At 41.3% G+C, this 19,685-nt stretch overlaps 1 protein-coding gene across 1 annotated transcript in view; it reads right to left on the reverse strand.

The window, feature by feature from the left end:
* Positions 1-19,685, reverse strand: part of LOC143208896 (uncharacterized) — a 141,292-nt gene that overhangs the window by 113,929 nt on the left and 7,678 nt on the right. The window lies entirely within an intron of this gene.

Below are 19,685 nucleotides of genomic sequence, written 5' to 3' on the forward strand. Positions count from 1 at the left end.
CTCCAATAACGAAGCCACAGAGAACATTTTCGCAAAGGAAAAAGTTGCTTGAAAATGCGTCAGTAATCAAGGAGGTACAATAATTTTGTAACACTCTGTATATCTCGTCTACAGTACGCGTTTCCAAGCGCACGCGTTCGCTGCTTTGTGCCCGCGACCGAAATATCGATAAAGATTCGCTCGGTTGTTGGCAGAACATTCGTCATTGCACAAAGGGGCCCTCAAAACAGCAGGAAACTGGTGTGCTACTTGCATATGAATAGCCTGCGAATAATTCCGAAATGAACCATTAAACATTAAAGAGACACTTGAAGCACGTGAATGGCCTCCGCGCGTAGCTGCGCAGTAATATTCTCGAAACTTTAAATTCAAATTAAACTTCACAAAACGAGTCGCGCCGACGCGACGCGTCTCTGCCGGTCTAATTGCATGCTCCCGTCGTCGTAACGGCAAATTAGAATCCCGGTTTCCGTTGCGCGATGTATGCGTACGCGTCGCCGTGAAAAATGCCCGAAACGGATATGATTTTATTTTCAGATTTGTTCGCGATCGATCGGTCGTCCCTGTCATTCCGCCCGTGTAAATGGAGAACGCCGCCTGGTCTACGGCACACGGTAGAATCGAGACGATCGATACGGGAATAGCTCGACGCGAAAGAGGTGAACAGCATTGACCGGCCCTTCCCGTGTACGCTCGTAAAGAAATTCGGGGACACGGGTTCGACGACGTCCATAGAGATACTTACTTCACCGAGGCTGTCCGTTTCGCTGGGACATTCCGTTGGAAAATTCACGAACGCGGAATAACACGTGTCCTCGCGAGTCTGTTGTGCTCCCGAAAGCTCCAGGGGTCTGTTCCGAACTCGATCGCTGTTTCGAAAACAGAGATCAAGCGGAACACAATCGACTTTTAACCTTCCCAAGCGGCTCGGCGGAGACTCGATGGATTCTCGATGGTATCGCGTAGACACGCGGGGGAACAGGATTAAGCATTTCTATGCAGTTAACAGACTTTGGCGGGATCGTATCCTTGAGAAGGTATGGCTGATATTTCGAATGCAAGCTAGGTTTCCGTGCTCCGGTTCGTAAGGGCTATTACGATTCTGGATGCGACTCGACTCGCGACCCAGCCCGACCAATTCCAGATCTCTGTCGGATCGATGCTACCAGCAGGAATGGCGCGAACGAGATATTAATTTGCATCGTTCGAGCGTCCTCCCATTCTAGTGGCCCAGACTTAATTATTCTGCCAATCTGTCTGCATATTGGACTGATTGTGAGCGAAGACGAGGATTCGACGATACGTAATTATTGAGGATTGTCCACGGCGCGGTGCGGCGCGGCGGTGCGCCGCCGTTGTAACATTAATTGCTGACGTGTTGGAGACCACCGGCGGAAGACACGAACGAAACAGCGCAGCGCGGCGCACTATGGGCCAAGTCGACGAAATCTGTGTCAAAATCAAAGAACTTTCGATAGAAATGAGATAGAGCGATGGAATTTTTTTTAAATGAAAGCTGAAACTTTGCAGAATATGGGATAATTATAGAGATTGCGGTACGAACGTTTTTTTAACCTTGAAAGAATTCGTTAAACTTGCACAATTTCAAGAAAATTGTGGTTTTTCCAATACCACGGGCGGAAAAATTTTTTTTCACATGCTATACATCATTCCCCGTAGATTTTTTCACGCCGATTTCAAATCTGGTCTCAAAATTTGCTCAAGATTTTTCTGAACAAAACCAATGAAATCATTTTTTCGTTGAAATGATTTGAAAACCCACTAGTTTGAAGGTATATTGTATTTATTTTGTGGTTTATCAATCCATTTCAACGAAAAAATGATTTCATTAGTTTTGTTCACAAAAGTCGATTTTTTGCAAAATCGTAGGCAAATTTTGAGACCAGATTTGAAGTCAGCGTGAAAAGTCAGCGTTTTCCGCGCGTGGTATTGGATAAACCACAATTTTCTTGAAATTGTGCACGTTCAACGAATTTTTTCAAGGTTAAAAAACGTTCCTACTATAATCTCTCTATTTTTCCCATATTTTGCAATGTTTCAGCTTTAATTTTTAAAAAAATCATCGCTCTATCTCATTTCTATCGAAAGTTCTTTGATTTTTACACAGATTTCGTCGGTTTGGCCCATAGTGCGGCGCGGCGGCAGGAAAACGCGATTGAAAATTACCGTTTCCGTGAGTTGGCATGTTTTCGAACGATAGATTTCGTCCGGGGTTTCACGAAAACGCCTGGAACCCGCACGAAACCCGAGTCGATAATCAGTTTTATGGAACGAAACGTGACTACGAGCTTTTGTAGTTCCATGCGATCGAACGTTAAGCCTCGCGTTCGTTAGGGTTACAAGATTTGTTGCGCGCGAAGAGTTTCCCGGCAAGCGGAACGTTGGTTTCCGAGGTTCGGGAAAACCGTACCACCACCGCGCGCCAGTGTGCTCGGTCGTTACTAGAAATCACCGTTTGTCGTTGGTCTGCTGCAATCGGATTCATCGTGTAAACGTGTAACACGCTCGATTAATCCATTCCGTCCCGCGCGCTCTGTTAACAATGTTGACGCTGTGGTTGTCACGATTTGTCGAATCTGTAATCGAATAATTCGAATCGCAAAGTTTCCTCGCAGTGAACGCTCTCGCGCTCCCTCCTTATGCTTCGTTTCCTGTTTATCGATCCCCGCAGCCTGTTTTTATGTGATTCACACGCGCACTCGACACGCCGAAACTATCGGGACACGGTAACGTCTCGATATCGTGCGTTATGATATTCTGCAGTGTGTTCGACTAGTGGGAGGTGGGAGATAATTCAATGGTTTTTCCTGTGACAATATAAGATGAAAATGAAGAATGACAAAATTGCGATTTCGGCTTCGCTTTTTAGCTATCAACAATTAAAAATACGCCTGAAATGCTGCAACCCAACCGACAGTGGTGCACGTTACCTGTCACTTTGTATTTGGTATTTGACTGTCGCGCGCGTCTATGATGTACGCAACGTGTACACCTCTGTTGGTCGGATTGCTGCGTTTCAGGGATATTTTTAATTGTTAACCCCTTGCCTTACAATATCGTGTCTGACTCGCGACGGAGATACTGAACAGATTCTAATAAAAATGTATGCTAATAATTTCCTTTGCCACTAAACCTACCGAGCCTTGAAAGTAGCTGGTACATGTTCCCTTATAAAAATGACAAGATTGATTTTATTTAGACTTTGACACAAAAGATATCTACACATAACTAGAGTGGGGACACAAGTCTTAATCTGGCGACTCAGAGTCCTAATAGAAAGTGGATCACCGAGAAGTGTAGCATGGCACGGGATTAGATACATCTGTGTACTAGTCCAATGACAAAACTTTTACGTTTTTCAGTCAGTGAAGATTTATTCTAGTACTGCAACTAGGTCACCGACACATCAGACACAAGACATTACTGTATTATTTCTTCGGCTGCCAGGCGAACGTGTAAATAAACGCCACGAGATCCTATTCAATCTAATTTACAGTTGAATATGTCACTAGGATTTCCGGTGACTCTCCATCAAGAGTTCTTCGATCGATTCGCGAGACCATCGTGCCACAGTAACGACAACAAAAAGCCACTTCATATTATTTTTCGCTGTAATGTCGGTCTATAAAAGAAACAACGAGCCCGTTGAATACCCGTATAGGGTCCTCCTCTCCGATTCCAATGATCTTGAACTATGTTGCCGTTGCCATGACCATCATTCTCAACATTTCCCTTTAAAGTCCCACTCGCAAGAAACTTGATTTGTGAATCATTCTGGGCAACATTTCCCTTTAAATATAAATAAAAAGGCGTACAACAGTCTACCCAGTCTCATTCCAAAGCGTAAAGTCTCTATTTCCAGAAATCCTTTTCATTTTTGTTTCTACGATATTCGTGCACCATGTAGCAGGAGGGGAATGTAGCACAGGCATCTTTTTCACGAAAATTTTGCAAATTTACACTTGAAATTCTGCTGAAATTAAGTATAAAATTAATTTATTATTAGAATTCCTGTAAGATGTAATTTATTACAAGAATTTCCGCTAGTGGATATTATCGTTAAATACGTGAAAGATACGAGAGGATATTCAGCGAAGAGATTAGAGCGGCGCGTAGAGGGATGCACGCTACACAAATTGGAAGTTATCGTTAGTATCTAATATTGACGTAAATTATTAGAAACCGGGTTGAATTGCAACTGATTCGGAATTTCGTGTTGAACTGGATACCGATACAGCCACAGATATCGCCAACAAATTGGCGGTATAGATTATCCTGGTAAATACGAGCTGTAGCTAACGAGGAATTCCATCGATGTACCACTAATCTCCTGGATGACAGGGCACAGAAATTGCTAGGTACCTAAGATACCGATATCTAGCACCGCTAGAATAGCTCTCCGCGACTTTCGAATTGCTTTTCCACTGGAATTCTTTCGCGACCAGAACCCTCCGAATCGAAAGAAACATCTGTCGTTGGCCGAACCATAACACCGATATTATTATAACATCCATTCCACCCACGCTTGCTAGAATACGGTCTGTGCACCAGACGTACGCACTCTGTCTAAATATATGTATTATAGAAATGATTTCAAGTGCGAGCTCGCCGCGCATTGCTTCCGACAGGTTTGACATGTGCGCTTGACAACCGACAACCGATAACTGACAATCGATTACCAATAATAAGTGATTAATAGACTGCGGATCTTTTCATGCAAAATAAAAAAATGTTTGTATCGATTGCAAGACACAGGAGAGTCAAATTTTCTTCCTTCTTTTAATTGTCACATATTAAGCTGAAATTAACACACTGATGTCCTTTAAATCTTCTTAATTCCTCCACTGCTTTAAATTGTACGCGTCCATTTTCGTCATAAATGCATAAAATCCGCAATCTAGTGATTAATAAGTTTATGAAATCCTCGGAAATTCTCGCGTACTTACGCGTTCCGGAGGATCGTAACTTATGTAACACACGCGTAACACATTTCAGACTCACCTGTAACAAAAAGATCACATTCATTTATTAACACTGTCTCTATAGATAAAATAAGAAGTTATACGTATATTTCAATAAAAATGGTCGTGACCTTTTATGAAAATTGAATTTTTCGACGTCAAATTCGACGAACGCTTCATTTAAAATTAAAATGTAAAAATTATATTCATTTTTTAGAGAAACATACTTTTTATATACAAAAAAAATTGGTCGAGTTTCATTATTTTTCAATCGTTCAATAAAAGTTATATAACTCACGTAATTTTTATGATTTTTCCTTGAAAAAAAATGGTTCGTGTACTTCGAACACCCACGAATGTGTATGCAAAATCCTGAAACAGAAGTTTCAATGTCCCTCCCGATTAACATTCCTGAAGAATGTTTAAAAAAATGCCGAATCGAAACCAGCGTAGCCGTTTAATTCGGAGTACGCAGCAGTAGGGAAATTGACATTTACAATATAGCCAAATTGTTTGAATAAAATGTCCGACAAAAAAAGAAGCAATCGTAACGAGTTTATCGCGTTCAGCCGTGTAACCTGTAATATTTTGCAATTGAAAAGCTCGGCCCCTTGATCGAGCGAGCATATTTGGATTTACAGCACGGAAAAAGGTAATCTGGTTGCTGGGGCGGGCGAATATGTACGTACGTTTGTACGCGTACGCGTACGCGTACACATTATTCTAGCGCCGGGGCGAATTGAAAGGCACCCTATAGCGATCAGCAATAATTGCATTTCTAGGATTCTCATTCGTATGCACACAGCGGCGGAAAGTGAAGTTCATAACGGGTTGGAAGATCGCGTGCACACCGCTCTCTGATTGGGCGGACGCCGCGCGTTCTGCGCCGGGCCGCGCCGAGTGTTTAGTAGTTCGTAATCGCAATTTCCCAGTCTTTCTGTTGCGGCCAGACGTATGGACCACATGCGCGGGATGCAACTCCCGTTAATGAATCCTCGCCGGCTGCTGGGATGAAAGGATTTCACCGTGGAAGTAAAGGAACGACTACAATGCGGGTTCCCGCGCCGAGATAAACGTTTACAGCGCTCCACGTTCGAAATTATTATGGACAATTACAGGAGAGCAGCCAAGAAAATCAACTTAGACCCTTGGCACTTATTCCTCCACGCTATCGACGAAATCAATATCTATTAACCCTCATCCGTCCCTCATTTTAAGGGGGTAGATCGTTTTTAGGACTACAAGGGTGCGGGATGCGCCTTCTCATTTCTCGATAATGCAAAGATGGGGTTTTTCAGTAATCAAAATCGTTAGGTAAAAGATCAATGTAGGCCGCGATCGCCCTCGAATATCCTACTTTTACGTTTACGAGGCGTAATTTGCATTATTCGGAAGCATACAGATGCGGATGTAGCTATTTTCGTAAAGCTGCGACAGCTACATTACCGTCCATAAGTATTTGGCCAACTTCTGTTTATCGAAAATACACAAAATATACATTTAAAATAAGGCATCCCAATGTAACTTTTGCTACAGTATTTCGTTTATACACTCATATAAAAGTAATAATTAATAATACAGATAATATTCAACATCTATTACTGTGAATAAAAAGATAATAAGAAAAATTGAACGAAAACTGGTCGAGCGAACACACTTAAGTATGGTAGTTTCAAGTGTCTCTCCGCTCTATCTTTTCACTATTTCCAGGAAGAAACATTTAAAAAACTTGTTGCTAGATTGCCCAAGGTGGATATATTGATGAACGATGTATTTAATAACTGTCATCTATTTACTGGTAAAATGGTACCATCGAGAACCAGATCACGGCGAAACAACTGCGAGAGTACGATCATGATCACGGTTACGATTCTGACAAGAGAGGACAGTTTTCCTAGTAGCGGGCAATCAGGATGGAACACACACGAAGCGAAACAAGCGGCGGAACAGAAGCGGAAGTAGAAGTGATTTCCATTTTACGGATAAAGGATATCTCTATCGATAACGGTGCACCAGCTATCGACACTTGGATTACGCGTTACACATGACTGACCCGCTCATATACGACATATAGTAAACCAATCACTCAATGTATTTTCTTTTTTGTTGCGTGCTCTTGCGGTTCTAGTGTCCTATTATCCTCGTCAAACCTTGCCAACGAAACAAGATAATTGAGGAAGGCACTGGCAAGTAGAGAAGAGTGTCCAGTCCAGTGAATAAACAGAATTCCTATCAAACGAAATAATTAATTTATGATGTTTCCTCCATGTTGAAAATACAGTAATTCTGTTGTTCGTTCGCTACAGAGATCTTTTTTTTCAGAACCTGTTTGACACTACATTAATTTATTTAGCAGTTGTTAGAACAACAGCCCATATATTCAAATATATAGGATGTCCCAGCTAACTTATTAAAATCGTATCAAGACATGTCAACAAAAGTCAAATATTTTTCAACAAACTATGTGCTGTATAAATTTCATTAAAATCAGCGTGTTACACTTGGGTAAAATCGTATCAAGACATTCTACAGTGGCCCAATAAATCTTGCATTCATTTAACCGATTGTACAAGGTGTATAAAAGAAACTTGCGGCAAAATTGTTTATAACAAAGAAGATTGTTATCAAGGTTTGTTTTTACATCAATACCTTCTACTGATCGAGAAGAGAAAAAGGTTAAAAGGAGCCACATGTGTGTCGCAAACAAACAGTTATTAAGATATAAGCTGTTAAAGTTCTTGCAAAATTTAATTGTGTAAAATTATACGTATACAGGGTCATCCGTTTATAAACGGCCAAACGTTAACCAGCTGTAGAGGACCCCAAATGGAACAACTTTTACCCCTATCACTTTTTTCGTTTCGGCCTCGATTTTCAGATAATTGCAAAAAACCATCATTTTTTGAGTTTACATAAAATTAAATATCTCAGGACTCCAATGATGAATCTTGATGGTTTTTCCTTTGTTTAGTTTAAAATAAGTAGGTGCATCTTTTTTATTGAATAAACTTTTTTGTATGACCTTCGGATCATGGTTTTTTTGGCGTGGGGCACACCGTGGAGCCTGAAAGAAATATGATGATGACCATTACTTTTTATACAGCCTTACAAAGTGGCAGTCCAAAATACTGTCACGAAAAGAATAGAATTGTCTGTGGCAACGTTTAAATAATAAAGTCAACCTAGTCACCGATTTTTAGCAACGTCGGTAATTACAAATACTGTGTCGTTGAAGCCCACGTGGAGATCGGTCAGTGGTCCAGTCTGCAATAATAGGTAATCGATAATTAGTTGGTGGCATACCGGGTCGAACCGCTCTGTGCGTGAATTCTTCCGCAATCGAGATCACGATGCGCCAGATCCATAGATTGCGCTCCAATTCGAATTCGAATCGAATGGAACGCGGTACAAAGTCCTCGGGAATCGACACGACAGTATAGTTAACTCGCTCGAATTAGCGCGCGACGATAGAAAAGTTGAAATATAAATAGAATTTAGTTTCCATCGACAGTTTGAAACGCTGTGTATATTGAATTAGTTACGCCGGCGGAACGGACAAATAGCGCCTCGGTGTAAAAGCTTTGCCATGAAACTTCCGTAGTTACTGTACTGCAGGGTATAGACAAGTGGTAGTTCGATCTGCTATCTCCCAAACCTCCCGAAACAATTTGCCGGCAATGTCGAGATAGAAACGAGATTACAACGAACCCGAAGGCCCGATCGACTTCGAACGTCGACCATCTAACTTCCGGCGCGTTTATCGAGTTCCTTAGAGAGAGCCCACGTGTCCGCGACGCGTACACAGTCCGTTTAATTCATGCTGTTAACTGTTAACTTCTTTTCAACCCCGTTGTTGTTCTTTCCCTTGTAATTTGCTTGCTACAATTATTTTATAACTTGCTGCCTTTGGGTGTAATTAAGTAAATAGCCATTCTCTGAAACGTACCTTGCAGCTTCTCCAAGTGATTTTATTTAAATTGACGGTATAACTATTATGTGAATAAAATAACAATATAACGTTGTCATTTCACTTGTGCTATCAATTAGAAATTAATAAACTGCTGAAATTAACAGAATATGTAACTAGTGAGTGATAAAATTCAGAAATCGAGAAAACGCGGAGCTGTGCTTGCTCGGAGCACTAGTTGCACAATCCTGGTTTAATTGACGATGTGCAGAAAGTTTTCGCCCGTGTTTACACGCGCTGTGCTTTTCTACGTTTGGCGTGGTCGGCGTGGTCACCTAATTTTGCTATCTAAGCCAGAACCGAGGAACTATTTTTCTAATTTCATCCGTTGATCGAAATCAATTGTTTTATTTCAGTTGAATATCAACCCATTGTAAAAGTAAGATGAATAAAAGACAAGTTATGCTGGAAGCAATGAAGAACGATGGCTCCAATAATTTTAAGCTCACGCATATGGGAAAGCAAAGCTTCGCAGCCAAAGGATCCTACCCACAAGTTTAAAATGCAGTGACGAAATGATTGAAAAATCCAGAAACTACCTGAACACTCAAAATAAAAATTAGGAGTAATATTTTTAATTTATTGCTTAATGTAATCTAGTTTTTTGATAATAAGTGTTGCGTTCTATATTTATTTTATTTTGCTATCATTATTATGGGACAAATTAAATTCATTAACTACTACTATTATTATGGAACAGTGCGAGTATTTCTTATTAAATATGTTATTGACCATCCACAGCCGCATGCCGATGCAACGGACCTCCATGTTATCGCTCGTAACGAAACAGCGGAATTTCAATTAAAAAAAACTCGTTCGGTAGTATCGGATCGAAGTACCGTAAAAGAACAAAGCGACACGTCGTAAAAAGGAATCGAGCATGCTCCGAATGGAATAAGAGAATTCGGTGTCTATAGAGTGATATTAAATCCTCGATGAAAAGGAACTCGCAGACCAGCCGCAGGTTCTTAGATCCGACCTGTTATGAGAGACGGAGCCGTTGCCCTAAGCCTTCCTGATTGCCTCCCGGTGAAAGGGATCACCGCGCGGTTTTTTGTTTAATTTTCTGCTCCATGTGCCGACGCCGCGCGCGCGCGCCCACATAATCAGACGTTGCCCTCCGTCGCGTGGTAATCGTCGAACAATCGATCCGTCGCGATGCAAACCACAATTTCCTCGCATCCTGTTACGATCGATCGTAGGGCACCGCAAGGGAAGGCGAGAGGACGAATGCTCGGGAAAATCATTCACGTAATGAGGATCCTTTCGGAATCCCATTCGTGCCGGTGCGGTGCTACGCGGGATCAGCTCGAATCTACTTTGCGAAGTTTCGCCGGCCAGCGGAACGGTCTTTGCTCGCGTATACAAGATTATAAAAACGACTGGAAGATACCCGTGGTTATGCAAGAAACGGGGTAGCCCGCAGTGATATCTACACCTTTCGAAGTTTCTCGCGGAACAGGGATCAAAAAGGAATAAAGAGGAAACGTCATCGCTAGGGAGGTTCAACGTGAAGTGGTTGGTAAGAAGGCGGCGCGACGAGCAGAGCTCGGCTGAACTGAGAAAGAAGAGAGGAGGAGGGACAGAGTGAGGAGTAAACAGGGAGCAGGGGTGGGGGGAGTGTCGAAAGAAAAAGGGCCGGCCAAGAAAGTTGCCAGGATCCAATCATAGGAGGATATTGTGGGATCATAAATCTGGCTGCTGCCGGTAGCGGACTGTCGGAGTCCTGAAGGATTCTCCTTCACCCCCCCGTTCTCATTCGAAACCCCTCGGGCAGCCCACGTTTTACCGCTGACTCGACGAGCTGCGATCTGTGATCTGTGATAGGAATTGTTTCGCAGCCTCCTGTCGCGTCGTTTCATCGTTACCGCCCCCCGCGTCATCTTCATCCGACCGATTCGCGTCTCGATCGACGTTCTCTCAACCCTTCTCGCTCGAACAGGGTCAATCAGTGGCCTTGAATCGATGTCTCGACGAGTATCGTACCAAGAAATTATCGTCCAAGAAATTTACATTTTTCAAAACTTGAAGATAGGATAAAGGCCGTGTTAGTTTCAAGAGCCGGATCGTTATCTCGATACAAACAGTCCTGATCTCCTTAAAACTGTCGGAGCCGTTTCAAACTTGCTTGCCCGCGATCACGGCGAAAGAAGTGTGGAAACGCTTACGTATGCGCCGAGCGTAATTGACAATTTTCACGAAGGTACGTCATGAAGAGAATCCTTCATATTCCAAACATTACCAAACACACGGCTTTGGAAATCTTGTAGAATTTTCTCTAATACGATCCCGCCGCGCGAACGACGCGCATCGACGCTGTATCGGGGTACGTCCGAGCCGAAAAACGTCGGGAAGCGTTGGAACGCGATTTATCGTGGTTCGAGACGTCACTGCATTAAGTAATATCCTGAAGAGATTTATAGCTGCAGGTGCAGTGGCTAGATTCATAAAGGCACGTCTTCTGGGTAACAAGTCTGCATCTCCGCCCTCGACTTACCCCAGGAAATAAAGTTCCTGTTCAGGAGATGAACCGAGGAAATCTCGAAAATTTTTCCTTATCGCGAACCACTGGCGAAACGAGATTCGTCGCCCAACCCGTTTTACCTCTGACACGCGTACGCCTACGATATTTCATCAAGGCTACGGGGGAGAAGAAAAAAAAAAAAAGGTTAATTCTCGAGCGTCGGCGGACGTGCGATAATGAAACCCCCGTAGACGCTATGCAGATGCTATGCAGACGTTAGGCGAACGGGAAAAGTGGAAACTCGGCAGTGCGCGTATACTCCCGCAAACCGCAATTCAAGCGTGTCGGATCCAGATGGCAAGCACGTCACTGCTAATTATACAATTGGTTAGTTCACCGTGACGATTCAATTCGTTGATACCGCTGTTACGATTAGGGTATCGAGGTATTGGATATGGGTGTAAATAAAATGTACACTAGCATTTTTTCTTGTAGAAAGATTTCTTTAGTTCGTGGCACGCGAGAGGAAGCTCTTTACTGAACGAATCCTTAGCTGCAACTGTCTTTGGAACCCCTAAAGGAAACTATTTTTAGGGGCCCTCTCGTATCTCCAGAGTGAGCTCCACAGACTCAACCTCGAAACAAAGTCGTGACACATTAGGTAACACATTAATCTTTGTTTGAACGTCGATTCAGGAAACATTGACTCATTATTGCTCTCGAGCAATATATTACTTATTGGTAATATAATCCAACACAAGGAATTTCGGTAGAACAGTCCCGTAAAAATCATATTTTCAATATCACACTTTCTAGACACCTTAGCCGTCGACATTCCATTTTTTGACAAGCTTCGTTGCATGCAACGCTCTGAATTATTCTGTTTTGTATTTCGTACAAATCTAGTACAGTTCTGGAACTTTTTGTCTAGTAGATGTAAACATATGGCTTTGCTGTTGCTGATATTTGGCAGTGGATGTCTTTGGAGGAAATATTAAATATATCTCGTTTTTTTTAGTATCTTGGTGCAAGATCGATATTGTCGCTAACGAGCTACGTGTAATAGAATTTAAATATCAATCGGGTTTTAACTGAGCCGGATCTAAAATTATACTGCTCAAGTTATAACTAAATGCTGATTGATTTTAATAAATACTTAATATTCTTGCAAGGGGAATAATTATTGAGAAATAAATCATGTTAAGCACACATTACTAGAGGAACATACAACGTATTCATGTGATAAACTGTGTAGTTTATTTCGAATAACGCAACGAAAACGATGTATTTTTTCACGTGTTGATATAAATAATAACAAAAGCGTCGTATGACTTGTACGAACCGTCTAAATAATACACACACACACTCGCTCAAAACATTATTCTATAGATTGTTTCTAAATGAAGATTTTCGCCATCCATACTTCCTCCACTTTCTAACTCTCGCCGCGCCGTGGAGAGAAGTAGCCCGAACGATTTGAACAAATTAAGTGTTCAAACGATCTCCCGGGTATTATCGTCATAATGCGGGATTTAATTAATCGTCTACACGCAGATTAACGAAGAAGCGCTAACCCAAGTTTGTTGGGAACACATAGCTACTCGGTTAACGCAGCCACTGTGAGGTTGAAACTGCGGCAGTAGAGCAACTATCCAAATAACTATCCTTCATTTTCACTTTGAAGGCGCGTCAAGGAACTCATGGACTGTGAAATCTGAACGATAATAATATGCGGGATGAGGTACGGGGGAAAGGTTTGCATTAAAAATCCCCGAATTCTGGAAGCGCTCGTCGAGGGGAATAAATTGTTAGGTGAGACGGAAACGCCGAGGAAGCATGCGTAATGCTGGCGAGACAGTAAATTCGACGAAATCTCTGGATCCCGTGCGTTAATTCCTAAAAGGGAATCTTTGTGGTCCCAACCGAGTTTAGAATTGAATAGAACCTTGCCAGACAATGGCGTCCGCCGACTTGGAGAAGAGTTCGGCGATGCTCAAGGAGAGGACGGGAGAAAAACAGGAAGAGAGGAAGAAGAGGAGAAACTTGGAGGATAAGGGACAGCGGGCAAAAAGAGGATCGTGCAACTAAGTGCAGCACGACTAAAATATAGGTGCGGTCTTTGTACCATCGACAGCCACCCCCGGAGATTATTCATTCGACCCTTAATTCATTTATCTCTCGCTACTCTATACCCCTTGCACTAACGATCGCCGCCAGACCAAGGTATTAAATGCCAGCCACAGCAGTTTTTAATGATCGCGCAACCCCCTTCTTTCGACAAAAAAAGGGGCAATTTTTCCGGGCTAAAGTATGAATAGAATTTTATGGTAGAATTAGCTGGAAACGCTGTTGTTTCATTTCGTCGGTGGACCAAAATTTCCCGCAAAATCACGAAAGCCAGCACGAAATTTAAGAGAGACCGATTCCAGTCGAATATTTTATTGGTCTCGGTAGTCACCGTAACGTACAAACAAGTTTATCTAGATTACAAATTCGGAAACACGGAAAATCGACCACGATGAACTATGACATACCGTATTAAATAATTACTTCGTTCGAGATCACGAGTTTCCACGTTGCACGATCCAGGAGGGAACAAGACACAAGTACAACACGGAAGCGAAATAAGCTCGCGCCAACGGCCGAAATAATCCGGGAATAAGCGCGGCGAGTGCACGCGATAGCAATAAATAAATATGCAAAGAATTAACGAACGCGTGGCGTGAGAACCGGAGCGCGGGCTCTCGAAACAGCTAAATTATCGTGTAACGCTAATTTAAGCGTACGGACGCCGGGCTTACGATCCGATAAACCCAATGAATGCAGACTGCAGACAACAGGGTCGAGGAGCACCGACTAATCGTCTACACGATGAAACAAAACGACGATGCTCTTTTCCGCGTGGCGGAATACGAGCACGGCTGAACGTGGAAAGTTCGGTTTAACTATAATCGGAAGGCCGATGGCCGTAATGAGTACGGTACACTCCTACACAAAATGGCGGCACGCGTGCACCTTCTTTAATTTCTAATATAGAATTTCGAAATGAAACACAAACTTTCATAAAGGGCGAACTTTATTTCGGCGAACAATTACGATGCTGCGTCTCTTGTATTCAGAAATTCTATTTGCTTGTCGTCAGGATTAGGTGCAAGGGATATTATTGAAGATAATCATCTATCATACATGAACTGCCATCTGTAGTCATTACCAGAGGCTTTATTGTATATGTATCGATGACTGTCTTTCATCGTTTCACAGCTGTCGCAAGAGTTTGCTTCTTTTCCATTAACCCTTTGCCTTACAATATAAAATGTATAAATACAATTTGTACGATACTCTTTTGTAGACATAATTTGTATTGCTTCGAAATCAATGTATGTACAATGATTAATATTGTGTATGTTCTATTACATGTGTTAACTTATAATAAGTTAGAAATATATAATCAAGTTTTTTTTTTTGGTGTACGAAACTAACGACATCTCTAAGACGCCATATTGGGCACGATGCAAATTCAACCTAGTTTTTTAAGAAAAGAAATTACAAGTAAGCTTAGGAAGTAATAGAACGTTAATGACCGCGTTGTTTGAAAGAAAAACCCGGCCATATTTAATGGAAAAGCGTAAAAAAATCAAATAAGAACACAGTAAGTTTCGAGAATGGATTTCGCTGTTTAATTGAATACAATTTCTAACTGAGTACAATACAATTTCTGCATAAAGATATTGTTTGTCATTAAATCTTATAATTATACTGGGTGCTTCTTTCTTTTGCACAGTGGTATGCTCGTGGTGTTTGAGAGTATGAAACATATAACATTGCGAGAGAAACTTTTGGGACAACCTGATATCTAGTCTTCGGGAAATGGAAGAAGCACGCTATTATTTTGTCCAGGCGTGTAAGTACGGTAACAACGTTGGAACGTATCGCTGAAATTCGCAGAATAAAGAGCACGTTAACGTTCTCCGTTCCTAAAAGTGTGGGCGAAATTCGGGCCGAGCGAGGAACGTCGCATTTTCATTTTATTCCGGTTCGGTTCGATCGTCGTCGATGGAGAAAAGGTGCATTGTCACGAGAGAGATTATGCACCTCCGAATCGTATCGATCCGGTGCCGTGCGCCCGGCACACACGTGTGTCTCGAAAGAATTGATATTTGGATGTCGGATGTTCCAGGCACGCTGAGTTACCGGTGTAAGAAGTGGGACAAAAACATCGAGACGGGAACTATCTTCCCAGCATCCAATATGTCTGTCGACGACTTCGATTTTTCTCCCGTATCTGGGCCACGGAGGTTATTACACACCGCCGCTGTTCTATAACCGACTTCGGTGTGTGCCCGGCTTCACGAGAAAAGCGATTATTAAGCCGTGTCCACATCGCTCCGAGCTGTTTTTTCCCGTGAAGCTACCTCGGCCTTCCCACGTAGATTTGCGGTCGCGAATAAGCTACAAGGCTTCGGCCGTAGGATCTTTCGACCATGCGACCACCTTTCTTTCCCGTACTCTCGAGCCCCGTCACGAAGACGCACGTCCAGGCTAAGCCGGTGTGAACACAGCTTTAAATTCGACCGTCATCCAGGAAATATTCACGGATTTTCCCGGCAGGCGAACTTCTTTGCGTTTTTCACGGGATTAAAAGATGTTATTATGGTCGCGCGTCCCTGCGGGATTTCATCATATGAGACGAGCCGGTTTAGGAGCGGACACTCGATAAAATATCTACGGATTTGCATAAACGGATAATCAAGCGCAGTGGGGAGAAAAATTGAACGAATCGCATCACTTCTCCAGGATATCATTGTCCATGCGGTTCAGACAGAGTCATAGACACTCGAGAAGCATATGATTTTACAGTTAGATCTATTAGACTTCTCTTTCTGTCTTTAATCATTTTATTCATGTTCTTAAATTCTTTTTATCTCTTCTACGCATTTCCGCCATAAGCGCATAAAATCCGTCAGAACTGAAACTAAAATAAATTTAAAATCATGCGCATCTCTCTTTGATAAATATTGTCTTAATAATATAATATAATTTACTGAAAAAATGATTTTATCGGTTCAATTTTGCTCCTCATTATAATCCTGCAAAGAGAACAATTCGAAATACCGAACGTATTTAATGTTAACGCAGCAACTGAAAATGTATTATTACCTGCACCATCTTGAAGCAATGAAATACGGCAAGTTTGTTAAATCTTTGCCTGCCTTCCCCGCGCATCGGTAAATAGAGTACATCGTGAGTACACATAAATTATAAGCAAGATTAACTGCACTTGTTAAGGCCAATGTAATTAGTCCCGGGGGTGTACTATAATTTAGTAGCGAGTATTAGTGAACTTCGTCGAAAATGTAACGCGAAATACAATTCCCCCTCAAAACTGCGGCAAACCGTAAATTTAGTATTCATGCTGTTACCGAGTTTCTACTATTGCTACGCTTTACCTCAAAATTTATGTAATGCTCTATCGCAAAACTGTTTTCGCGTAGCGCCGCACATCAGCTTGGCAACAGTCTCGGATCTCTCTTCTTTGCAAAGATATCCAACTTGAACATGCAACGTTTCGATAAAACTTTCGGTGCGCAATTTAAGATGAACTTTTGATGTACGATTCGGGACGAACTTTTGATGTGTAGGTACAGTTTGTTCGAAGATAAAAAAAAAAAATTATTTTGTGTGGCTGTTAAGCGTGTTACAGAAGTAATAGTATACACTTCTGAAACATAGCGAATTAACAGCACATTAATCTCCACAGTTAAAGGGAACGCCATTCGTACTGTGATTGCATACGACTGGAGCTGAACTGTGGGTCACTTCAAGATAGAGAGGGAAAAACCGAAAAGTGTAAAGTTATCGAGAGAGGAGTTGGAAATAATGTAGAGGGAGACCGGGATTCGAACCCGAGTTCGTGCGAAGCGCAGTTCGTGAGTCAAACAGTTACTCCACGACGCCATCGAGCCGAACGGAAGTAAGACTTCCAATTTCAGTATACATACATGACTGTGCAAAAGAAAGAAGCATGGCATCCAGTATAATTATAAGATATACTGACAAACAATATCTTTATGTAGAAATTGTATTGTACCATGATTGATTTATTGCATTTGAAGTATTATATTAGGTTGGGGAAAAAGAAATCCATCATTTCTCCGCTTGAGATAACGTAAAAATAATGGATTTCTTTTTCCCCAACCTAATATAATACGCAATAACACATATTCTCAGAACTATTCAATTAAACGGCGGAATCCTTTCTCGAAAATTACTGTATTCCTATTTGATTTTTTACGCTTTTCTATTAAATATGTATAGCCGGCTGCTTCTTTCTTTTGCACAGTAGTGTATAATATCAGCAAGTACACGAGACTCGGTAACAGACATTATCATTTTATACGTTTACCATTCTCACCCTGAGAATAATTAAACGATAAAATAACAAATATTCTTTCCACAAATTATCTATAATTTTCAAACAATCGCACATTTCTAATTAATCGAAAATATATTTAAAGTCAAATACACGCCTATTATATTTTCTGCATTTCGATTGAAATTTTTGATCGCGTAAATATTTTTATAGAGCCAGTGCATTTTTTACGGACTTGTCGCGTAATACTTGACGCGAAAATTTCATGAGAAAAATCTTTTAAATCGAACATATGTAGTTTTACAATTACTAATAATAATTAGGCTGCGGCTATTATGCGTTTACGCAAAAAAATGAATAGGTCAAGTGCAAAACTAAAAAGACATTAGAAAAACTTAAGGATGTTCTGATATCATTTTAGAATTTCTAAAATGCTTAAACAAAAAACTACATACAATTTCTTACAATTGACTTACAATCTACTAATAATGCATACGAAAACGTTTCGTGAATATTACAGGGTGGTCCTATAACCATTCCCTTCTAAAATATTCACATTTTCATTCTTCTGTAAAGAAATTCACATTTTAAATGGTCTAGCAACTTTTGGGCTATTCTGTCTAATTAGACTGTGGACCTGCATGCACAATAAAAATGTTTCGCTTTAATTGCAGGACGCAGGAGCCAAATAGCAGTTAATTTCTCTCGTCTGTGGCTTTATTAAGGTGTGAACAATTGTTGAGATTCTGAAATTGTTTTAATCTTTGCACTTTCCCAAATCACGGCTACCCATTTTTGTCGCAGACGCATGAAATCCGCAGTCTAATTAATATACATCAAATGGCGACGATTTATCAGCTTTTATGTAAAAAGTTTATCCTCCACGATAATTCCTGGCCCCAGTGTTGCACTCTACACACTCGCGCGTCACAAATAATTACTGGATTGCTTAAAAATACTCAGAGGAATGTCGAAAGGATATTCAAAATGAGGCGAACACGGAGACAAATATTTGATGCACGTGGATGCAGACGTATCTTTCATGTACTGATAGATAGGCGGTTCTCAAGGGGTATCACGGGAGGACATATAGAATTTATCATCCGTCAGGATGTAGCTACACCGTGTGTAGTAGTAGCAGCGTGCTATAGAAGAATGAATTTTCTTATAGACCTTTTTATCTGTTCGTTCGTTCTCGCCATTTCAGTAAATGCTGTTACAGTCATTCGATTTGTTCCTCCGCGTTTTGATAGCACATCTGCATACAGATGCGGGGCTCGGCGTTTCGTCGATACAGATGCGCAGCATATCCTCGCCAGCCCTTTGTAAATCATTTTTACGGGGTTTTCTGGATGTAAGAAGAAAACGTAACTATCTCTGGCCCGTTCGTATTCCAAGAAAATTCGAAATTCTTGTCGGAACACGCGGTTTCGCTATTTCATCTTCTAAAGCCGTACTACGGCGCGGCGTCTACGTGTAACACGAACGAAAAATAACTTTAAAATATTCAGTCGCGAAATATATGACTGTTCGCATTTCTTTGCAGGAATGTTGTTGCATATTACTATTGCGTCAAACTGATCCAATCAATGAAATGCATGCCTGTTTGTTCTATGATCGTTCCCCAGCTTTCTGATAACTTAACCCTTCGTACTCCCCCTGAGGCACCACAAAAAATTTTACTACACTATAATTCAAAACAATTCGAAAACAAACGAAAAGTGACATAAGTTTAGTTGGCCTCTAGAAAAACATCATATCTTTAACACCGAATTGTCTGTGATATCATTTTATAGAGCCTAATCTAATTATCTCTAAAAATATGTTCCGTAAAATTTCGTAGCACGAGAATTACGCAAAAAACTGTATACGAATAGTTGCCAGCTACATTTTAGCAGCAGA

The sequence above is a fragment of the Lasioglossum baleicum genome, chromosome 5 (genome assembly GCF_051020765.1).
Source record: "Lasioglossum baleicum chromosome 5, iyLasBale1, whole genome shotgun sequence".
NCBI classification, from domain to species: domain Eukaryota; kingdom Metazoa; phylum Arthropoda; class Insecta; order Hymenoptera; family Halictidae; genus Lasioglossum; species Lasioglossum baleicum.